At 42.0% G+C, this 9,639-nt stretch overlaps 1 protein-coding gene and 1 long non-coding RNA gene across 8 annotated transcripts in view; one reads left to right on the top strand and one right to left on the bottom strand.

Annotated features, from left to right (window-relative positions):
- Positions 1–386: 386 nt before the first annotated feature.
- On the bottom strand, positions 387–1,044 carry LOC114674977 (uncharacterized). Its single transcript, XR_013412615.1, has one exon. It is a non-coding gene; the product is annotated as an uncharacterized LOC114674977 (long non-coding RNA).
- ACSL4 (acyl-CoA synthetase long chain family member 4) overlaps positions 804–9,639 on the top strand; it is an 82,575-nt gene continuing 73,739 nt past the window's right edge. For all 7 annotated transcript variants that reach the window (XM_077987801.1, XM_028841781.2, XM_015127978.3 and 4 more), the window contains exon 1: positions 804–922. The gene's annotated coding sequence lies outside the window, so the exon portion shown is untranslated. The remainder of the gene's footprint in view (positions 923–9,639) is intronic.

Raw genomic sequence — 9,639 nt, 5'->3', positions numbered from 1 at the left:
TAATGGCAATTTCTTGCATCTATTGTAACAGCATTCGTATGACCAGCTTATAAGCAATGATCAGGGCTAGTAAGATGTCACAGAGCTGCGGTGACTTTTCCTTATCAGTTGGGGGTTCTTTTGCCATGAAACCATCGTGGAAATGGAAAGACAACGTGAAAATCCTGCGTCCTTGTGATATTTCATCAGTGGGAGTCAGCGGGGATCTTAACGCAGTGAGAGGCAAGATAAATGGATGAGAGGCATCAGCTCAGGCTTACAGGAGCAAGATGTTTTTAGTCAGAGTGTTTAAGATAGCTCTCTAAACTTGGAGCAGTGAAATACAAAAACGAGTGTCTTTTGAGGGCAGCTGGAAGATGACCCGAGGGGAACTTTTATCCTGGGGTGGAGTCCTGCGAAGCAAGCCGCAGGTGAGGGCGTGGGCCACCCCTGCGCCTCACTGCTATTAGGCGCAAGGACATTCGGAAACACACTCAACGACACCAGCAGCGAGCCTGACAGAAGCGGCTCGCCAGCGGGAACAACAACTTGAGGCGAGCCGTTAGCCGCCTCGCCTTCCCCGCAGCACCCCTCCCTCTCCCCGGGAAGCCCGTTCGGCTCCGCCTTTTCGGCTGACGTCCCGGGCGAGCGGGGGCGGGCGCGTGGGTGGGCCGAGCCGTCTGCAGCCAGCGATTCGGCTGGCTCTGCCACACCACCGCGCGCCCCCGCTCCGCCCGCCCCTCCGGGCGCGTCTTTTCCGGGATCGCGCTGAGCCCCGCCTCCGCCGGCTGTCCGGGTGCGCGCGCGCCGCTGCGGCTTTTTCTCTGGCCTCCACGGCGCGCTCCTCCTCGTCCCAGCGCTAGCGGGCACGCGGTTCCTTTTTGCGAGCTTCCCGAGTGCCAGGCGCCAGCCGGCTGCGAAGACGCGGTGGGCCGCCCCTCCGGTGAGTATCCCTGGCTGGGGAGGCTGCGGCCCCGGCACCCTTGCCCTGTCGGTACCAGGGCCCCATCTCCAGGGTGGGGACTGGCGTACCTCACCTGAGCCGGGAGGAGGTTGGGTGGGCATTCCAGCTGCTGGAATCGGCTCGCTTTTTTTCTTGAGCTAGGGCTATCTATCCGCTCGCCTCCGCTGGGGCCGGGAAGATTCCCTAGGTTACAGTAACCTCCTGTGATGGAGTCTGGGGTTCTCGGAACCCCAGCCTGCCTCTTCCTGCCGCTCACCGCATCCCGAGGGCTAGAAGTCATCTTCCTGATCGGGGTAGTAGGTTTTGCCACGGCCCTTTCCAGAGGAGACCATGAAGTGCTTGCTAGACCTCCAAACGACCTTTAGGATGCCCCTAAACCTCAACTCCATTTTGTCCCCTCCCAGTCGCTCTGTTAAAGAGGGCCAGGGAGTCTCTCTAGCCCTAGGCATCCGCCCTCTCGAATTTGAGGGATGCCCTCGCTTCCGATATCTTCCTTGCTTCCAATATCTTCCTAGCTTCCGTAGGATTAGGTATGTTAGAAAACAGCTGGATCCTGGCGACGCGTGCTTTCCTTCCTTCCCCCACCCCCGTTCTTTCTGTCTACATCCCTGCCTTCAGTGGGTGCTATATATTTAGTATGAGCTTTATTCACTTCCTCTTCCTCTCGTTTGAGTGCCCGAAAGAACTGTGGCTGATGTCTATAGACATAGAAAAATCTAGGAGAATATGATTCATTGTCTAACCCCATCAAGGGGTTACATATTTTAAATAAGACGTCATTTCTCCTCTTCACTCCAGCATCTCCTCCTTCAAAGGCATTTTTCACCCTCTTGAAATTAATTTGCTCTATTAGCTCTTTTCACCTAAAAAAAAGGTCAACCGTCGCCCTGAGAAACAACAGTGAGATGCAAAATAAGGGTAAAATGGCATTGAAATGAATCCCTTTGAAAAAGTAAGCGGTTTGCTTTATTAGTTAATGGTCTCATCAGCGCTTCAGTTTCCTCTTCTGCAAAAATCAGTCTGTTGAACTAGAGCATAACTAAGGTTCCTTCTAGTGTTTTGATTCTAGGACCTCTAAATTCATGCAGGCTGCGTAATGCAAATTTAACCTGATTAAAGCCTTACTTCTCATAGTTGCTTGTCACTTTAGTTTTTCTTTTATTTTGTCTCTAACAAGAAAGACTTTTAAATGTTCTTGATACATAAGACAGCAGGTGAAGATTCAATGATGGTACTGCCATTGAGCATATCAATCAAGATTTTAATAATGTAAGGCCTCTTCCTTAAATTGTAAAATAGCTCATCTTTTGATTGAAACTGCTAAAGTGTAAGACATGTAAGATTCCTGTTAGAATTAACACTCTGCTATTTAGGTGGGGGAATGAAACATTAAACTGTCAGTATACTTGTACCTTAGAATAAAGTACCTTATTGTCCTGATATAAGAAATAATTTGACAACTAAAAATCCATGGAAGGTGTAATACAGCAATTGAAAGCTTGAGTAAATTCAGTTTTGTGGGTTTTTTTTTTTTTTTTGGAAAACCCCCTATTTAAAAACACAAGTGATTTAGATTAAGATATTTCTTTCAGTATTTTTGGTAGGGGTGAGATGGGTGAAGAAACAAGAGTCTTGTTCAATTCAAAGACAAGAGAAATGAATTGGAACTCTGAAGAGGCTCAGGTTCTAGACCCAGCTCTAGTTAGATATATAACCTTGAACAAGTCACTTCACCTCTCTTAGTGTTTGCGTCTGTAAAATAAGTGTCTTTATGGCTGTTGAAATGATCCACAAGTCCCCCAATTTGAATGATATATTCTTAAAATGAATATATATGACAAATATATATGTATACACACACGTATATAATGCCATTTGCATTAAGGCTGTCATAAATCCTGTTATACCCGTTGAGTAGAATGTTTTTCTCAAAGGTTTGTGTATAGTGGTTTCAATTTAGGTATACTTAGTTCTTAATTCATCCTGATTAAATAAATTATTATATGTGAAAATCTGTAAACTCAGAAGCATTTTACAAATGTTGGGTATTACGTTAATTTCTGCTTACAAGTGAAATGTGTGTTATACAGCACTATTTTTTAAACGTCCATGGCTTTTAGAAATTTGTAAGGGAATGGCTAGGTGCGGTGGCTCACGCCTGTAATCCCAGCACTTTGGGAGGCCGAGGCAGGTGGATCACGAGGTCAGGAGATCGAGACCATCCTGGCTAACACTGAAACCCCGTCTCTACTAAAAATACAAAAAATTAGCTGGGCGTGGTGGTGGGTGCCTGTAGTCCCAGCTACTTGGGAAGCTGAGGCAGGAGAATGGCGTGAACCCAGGAGGCCGAGCTTGCAGTGACCCGAGATCGCGCCACTGCACTCATATACTGCCTTACAACTGTAATTGGCTAGGAACTTTAAAAGAATATGTGGGCATCTCATTCATTTATTCATTCATTCAACTGTCTTCTTCCTTCATCTGTCACTTATGTCAGGCCCTCAGTACATGATGGTTAAGAAGACAAACCCTATTCTATGAGTTTATACTTTGGGCTGATGGAGATGGTTGTGAGGCATGTGGAGAGACAGATGTACATGCAGTTTATTTTTATTAAAAAGAACAACAGTCAAATCAAGGACAAACAAAATTCTGGAGAAGTTAAGGCTCCATAGGGAAGGAAGATAAGATTCTATTGTAGCCTGTAGACTCTTTGACATTACCTTTTTCTCCATCCTTTCACTTTCAATTGCTGAGCCTTTAGCAAAAGTAAAAGCTTTGTTTTTCCACTTCTACCATTGGCTGGTCTTATATACTCTTTCCCTTTTAACTTTTTATTTTGAGATACTTGTAGATTCACATACAGTTGTAAGAAATAATACGCTTTATCTAATTTCCCCCAATAGTAATCTCATGCATAAGTATAGTGTAACATCACAACTACAAAATGGAAATAGATACAATCCATCAACCTTACTTAGATTTCGTCAGCTTTAATGCAGTCATTTGCATGTGTGTATTTAATTCTACATAATGTTATCACGTGTATATTCATATAAGCACCACCACAGTCAAGATACAGAACAATTGCATCACCACAAGGATCCTTTTTGTTGTCTTTTTATAGATGTAGCCATCTCCCTTCTTCATCCCTGACTCCTGGCAACCACTGATCTGTTTTTCATGTCCATAATTTTGTCATTTCAAAAATGCTTATATAAATGAAATCACATAGTATATAACCTTTGGAGACTGGCTTTACTTCACTCAGCATAATTCCTTGGAGATTAGTTCAAGGAATGTACCCTTTATCAATGGCTTGTTCCTTTCCATTGCCGAGTGGTATTCCATAATATGGATTTACTGCAGTTTGTTTACCAGTCACCTGTTGAAGGGCATCTGATGTTTCCAGGGTTTTTGTTTGTTTTACTTATTTACTTATTTATTTATTTATTTATTGCCTGTTTTGAATAAAGCTCATATGAACAGTTGTCTACAGGATTTTGTATGAACATAAATTTCTGTTTCTGAAATGCCCAAGAGTGTACTTCTTGGGTGGTATAGCACTTGCATGTTTAATTTTCTAAGGAACTGCCAAACCATTTTCCAGAGTGGCTGTACCATTTTACATTCCCACCAGGAATGTGTGAATGCTCCTCATCCTTGACAGCATTTGGTGGTGTTACTATTTTTTATTTTAGCCATTTTTATAGGTGTGTAGTAATATATCCTCCTAGTTTTAATTTGCACTTTTCTGATGGCTAATGATGTTGATCATCTTTCCATGTGTTTATTTGCCATCTCTGTATCTTCAGTGAAATGTCGGTTCATGTCTTTTGTCCATTTTCTATTTGGGTTTTTTTTTAACCTGGTGAGTTTTAAGAGTTTTTTATTCTTTTTTTTTTTTTTTTGAGACGGAGTCTCGCTCTGTTGCCCAGGCTGGAGTGCAGTGGCGCGATCTCGGCTAACTGCAAGCTCCACCTCCCGAGTTCTTGCCATTCTCCTGCCTCAGCCTCCCGAGTAACTGGTACTACAGACACCCGCCACCACGCCTGGCCAATTTTTTTTTTTTTTTAGTAGCGACAGGGTTTCACCGTGTTAGCCAGGATAGTCTCGATCTCCTGACCTCGTGATCCACCCGCCTCGGCCTCCCAAAGTGCTAGGATTACAGGCGTGAGCCACTGCGCCTGGCCTTTTTATTCTTAATACTAATCATTTGTCAGGTAGTGGTTTGAAAATATGTTCTCCCAGTCCGTAGCTTGTCTTTCCAACCTCTTCACAGGGAATTTCACAGAGCAAAAGGCTTTAATTTGGATGAGGTCCAGTTTTAATTTTTCCTCTATGGACTGTGCTTTTGGTGTCAAGAAATCTTATGAACTTTTGTTGTTTAATTTTATTCCTTTCTGTTCTGTATAACATCCATTATTTCTGCAAGCTACTTGAGTATTTTCTCTTTCAACAATTTTAGAGCTCAAATATATTCTGTGAACAAGTGGCCTTAATGGCTTAGAATGTCAATACATATTCACACATGCTCTCACTATATTAAAATGGCTGCCTTAAAAATATAATGTCTACCTCACCAGGCTGTCAAATGAAACATTAAAATTTGTATTTTAAAATTAAATAGATGCATGATATGCTAAAGAGGTTTTTGGTCTCACTTTCTAAATTAAAAATATTTTGGCAAAGCTGTATCATTTTCCATCAAGGATTTTGGTAAGTAATCCAAAAAACAAATTTGTGTTCTTATTTAAATGCAAAGTCTACTTCTGCATTTTCAGTAGTGAAGTTATGATTCATGACCATGTATTTAGCACTCTTTTCTACTCACTGTTGATTATGAGAATAATGAATAAAAGATCATTGTATTTGACTGTCTAGACTGCATTTTTCCTTTTATAGCAGCTACATAACACTCATTGTAACTGTTTTTTGAAATAAGTATTAGGTTCAAGGTGATTACAGTTTTATATTTTGAAAAATGTATGTGCTCATATGAGAAGGACTTATAGGAAAAGGTTAGTGATTAATTTTGAGAATATTCATTTCTGTAAGGCAGTACTGAAATCATTATTTGTCCCTTCAGTGTTACTATATTTACTCAAATACGTGTGCAATGAGGGAAGTAGATTCTTATTTGAAAAAGATAAAACATTGGTGTAAGGCAGGGGCTGGCAAAATACTGCCTGTGGACAAATCCTGCCCACCACCCGTTTTTGTAAATAAACTTCTCTTGGAATATAGCCACATCCATTCATTTATGTATTTTCTGGCCGCATTCACAATACAACATCAGAGCTGAAAAATAGACCTTATGGTCTGTGAAGCCAATTTTCTCTCTGGACCTTTATAGAAAAAGTTTGCTGACCCCAGAGATGAGGTAACCTTATAAATTGTTGATTTACACACACACACACACACACACAATTTAACAAACTATCCTGACTTTTTATATCTTCTGGTTCCATTTCTAGGTGATACTGTGATTCAGGAGAGTGCATTCATTTTCTTTACTAAGTCTCCAAAGCACTGTGTTCTAGGAGCAGCACTAAGGAATGCACAGAGAATTGAGACGGTTGATTTGTTGTTAAGTGTGGGTTATTTAAATGTGAATGTAAATTTACATGTGTGGCAACCAGTAAGCTGCAGATAGACTAATATGCAGTCTATGATGTCTTTTGGAGACCCTGTTGTGAGCCATAGCGGTAATGAGAGAGCCAGGCATAGTCATGTTTTTGCTCCTGAAACTGCTATGTGATCCTTAACTACATAGTAGTAAGAGCCTATCAAACTGAACTTAGACTGTTGGTTTATTATTTTGTTTGTACAACTTCCTTTCTTATAACTAAGCAGTTGACACTTTAGTTCTTTTAAGTGTTCTAAGTGTGATGCTGAAAATGGAAGTTGAGTAAAGACAGGTGGCTATGTATTTAGAAAGTAATACATCTCCATCTCTCATCATACATAAAAATAACTTAAGGACATATTTTAAAAATCTAAGTATATATTAAAAAAAAATCTTCTGGAAAGCGTGAGACATCATAACCCAGTTAAAAAGACAAGTGATGGCCGGGCCCTGTGGCTCACGCCTTTGGGAGGCCAAGGTGGGAAGATTGCTTGAGCCCAGAAGTCTGGGCAACATAGTGAGACCCTGTCTTTACAGAAAAAAAAAAAAAAAAAAAAAGGCCAGGCATAGTGGCATGTGCCTGTAGTCTTTGCTACTCCAGAGGCTGAAGTGGGAGGATCCCTTGAGCCTGGGAGGTCAAGGCTGCAGAGAGCTATGATTGCACCACTGCACTCTGGCTTGGGTGATAGAGTGAGACCCTGTCTCAAAAATAAATAAATAAATAAATAAAAATGAAAAAGCTTCTACATATGCAGTAGAAGCTTTAATTGACCTCCACTGACTCACCACATTGAATAATTTTTATTTCCTTTGTAAAATACAGTATACACTGAATACTTGGTATTAGTTGGTGGATCTCCAGTACTCCAGTGTGCTTGTGTACCTACCAGTACAGTAAATTGTTTTTGTTACTAAACCTGTATATGTTGGTTGTATTTGTTTGTTTGTTTGTTTTTGAGATGGAGTTTCGCTCTTGTTGCCCAGGCTGGAGTGCAATGGTGCAATCTCAGCTCACTGCAACCTCCGCCTCCCAGGTTCAAGCAATTCTCCTGCCTTAGCCTCCCGAGTAGTTGGGATTATAGGTGCCCACCACTATGCCTGGCTAATTTTTTTTTTTGTATTTTTAGTAGAGATGGGGTTTTGCCATGTTGGCCAGGCTGGTCTTGAACTCCTGGCCTCAGGTGATCCACCTGCCTCGGCCTCCCAAAATGCTGGGATTACAGGCGTGAGCCACCGCGCCCGGCCATCTAAAAGGGTTTTATACTCACATTACTTTTCAAATGTAAAATCAATGGGCCTGGAGTTAGAGAAAAAGGTCTTGGCCTCTTGGCCCTATATGGAAAGTTTGAGGCTGGCATGGTTGCTCATGCCTGGAATCCCAACATTTTTGGGGGCCAAAGCAGGAGGATTGCTTGAAGCCAGTTCAAGACCAGCCTGAGCAACATAGCAAGATCCTGTCTCAAAAAAAAAAAAAAAAAAAAATTAGCTGGGTGTGGTAGCACACACCTGTAGTCCCAGTGACTCAGGAGGCTGAGACAGGAGGATTGATTGAGGCCAGGAGTTCAAGGTCACAGTGAGTCATGATCACATCACTGCATTCCAGCCTGGGAGACAGAGTGAGATCCTGTCTTTAAATAAAAAAACAAAACAAAAACAAACAAACAAAAGACCCAGGTCAGGTACAGTGGGTCACGCCTATAATCCCAGCACTTTGGAAGGCCAAGGCAGGCAGATCTCTCGAGGCCAGGAGTTTGAGACCAGCTTGGGCAACATGGTGAAACCCCATCTCTACAGAAAATTGTTGTTACTATTTTTTGAGACGGTGTCTTGCTCTGTCACCCAGGCTGGAGTGCAGTGGCGTGATCTCGGCTCACTACAACCTCTGCCTCACAGATTCAAGCGATTCTCCTGCCTCAGCCACCCGAGTAGCTGGGATTACAGGTGCTCACCACCACACCTGGCTAATTTTTGTATTTTTAGTAGAGATGAGGTTTTGTCATGTTGGTCAGGCTGGTCTCAAACTCCTGACCTCAAGTGATCTGCCTGCCTCAGCTTCCCAAAGTACTGGGACTACAGGCGTGAGCCACCATGCCTGACCCAAAAAATACAAAAAATTAGTTGGGCATGGTGGCGTGTACCTATGGTTCCAACTACTGGGGAAGCTGAGGTGGGAGGATTGCTTAAGTCCAGTAGGTGGAGGTTGTAGGGAACCGTGATCACTCACGTCACTGCATTCCACCCTGGGTGACAGAGGAGACCTTGTCTCAAAAAAACAAAAACAAAAATTAGCCAGGCATAGTGATGCACACCTGTAGTCCCAGCTGCTTGGGAGGCTGAGGCAGGAGGATAGCTTGTGCCCGGGAGGCAGAGGTTGCAGCGAGCCAAGGTCACGCCACTGCATTCCAGCCTGGGCAACAGAGCAAAACCCTGTCTCAGAAACAAACAAACAAAACAAACAAAAAAGCCCCCCCAAAATAAATCAAAACCATACACACAAAATGTTTGGTGAATGAGTGTATATATATACACCACTGATGAAAGGAAGGTGAAATGTTTGCCATACGTATTTTTTATGATCGTTTACCTGAAATTAACCCTTTAAATTATGTAACCAATTGTTCCAAATCACATTAGATAAAAAGGGTTTCTACTGCATAATATACATAATAGAGAAAGAGCTCCTACAGATCAATAAGAGAAAGGTACCCACTACAAAAAGCAGAAAGTGGCAGAAGATTATACGTGGGCATTTCCTAGGAAAATAAGTACTGGTGAATAAAAAAGAAAAGATGTTCAAATTCACTCTGGTTATTAGGGAAATGTAAACCATTTTTCACCAGACAAATTGGCAAGAACTTAATATAATATCCACTTTTAACAAATAGGCATTCACATACACTGTTAATGAGAGTTTACATGTATAACTCTTTGCTGAAGAATACCAAAATCATCTCATTTTTAAATGTGCATACATTTTGACCCAATAGTTTTATTAGAAAACAATTCTAGGGAAATATCACATGTGTATAAATCTATGTATAAGGTTTCGATGCAGTGAAACTGTAAC

Source organism: Macaca mulatta, chromosome X (genome assembly GCF_049350105.2).
Source record: "Macaca mulatta isolate MMU2019108-1 chromosome X, T2T-MMU8v2.0, whole genome shotgun sequence".
NCBI classification, from domain to species: domain Eukaryota; kingdom Metazoa; phylum Chordata; class Mammalia; order Primates; family Cercopithecidae; genus Macaca; species Macaca mulatta.
This window is presented reverse-complemented; position numbering and strand designations above follow the sequence as displayed.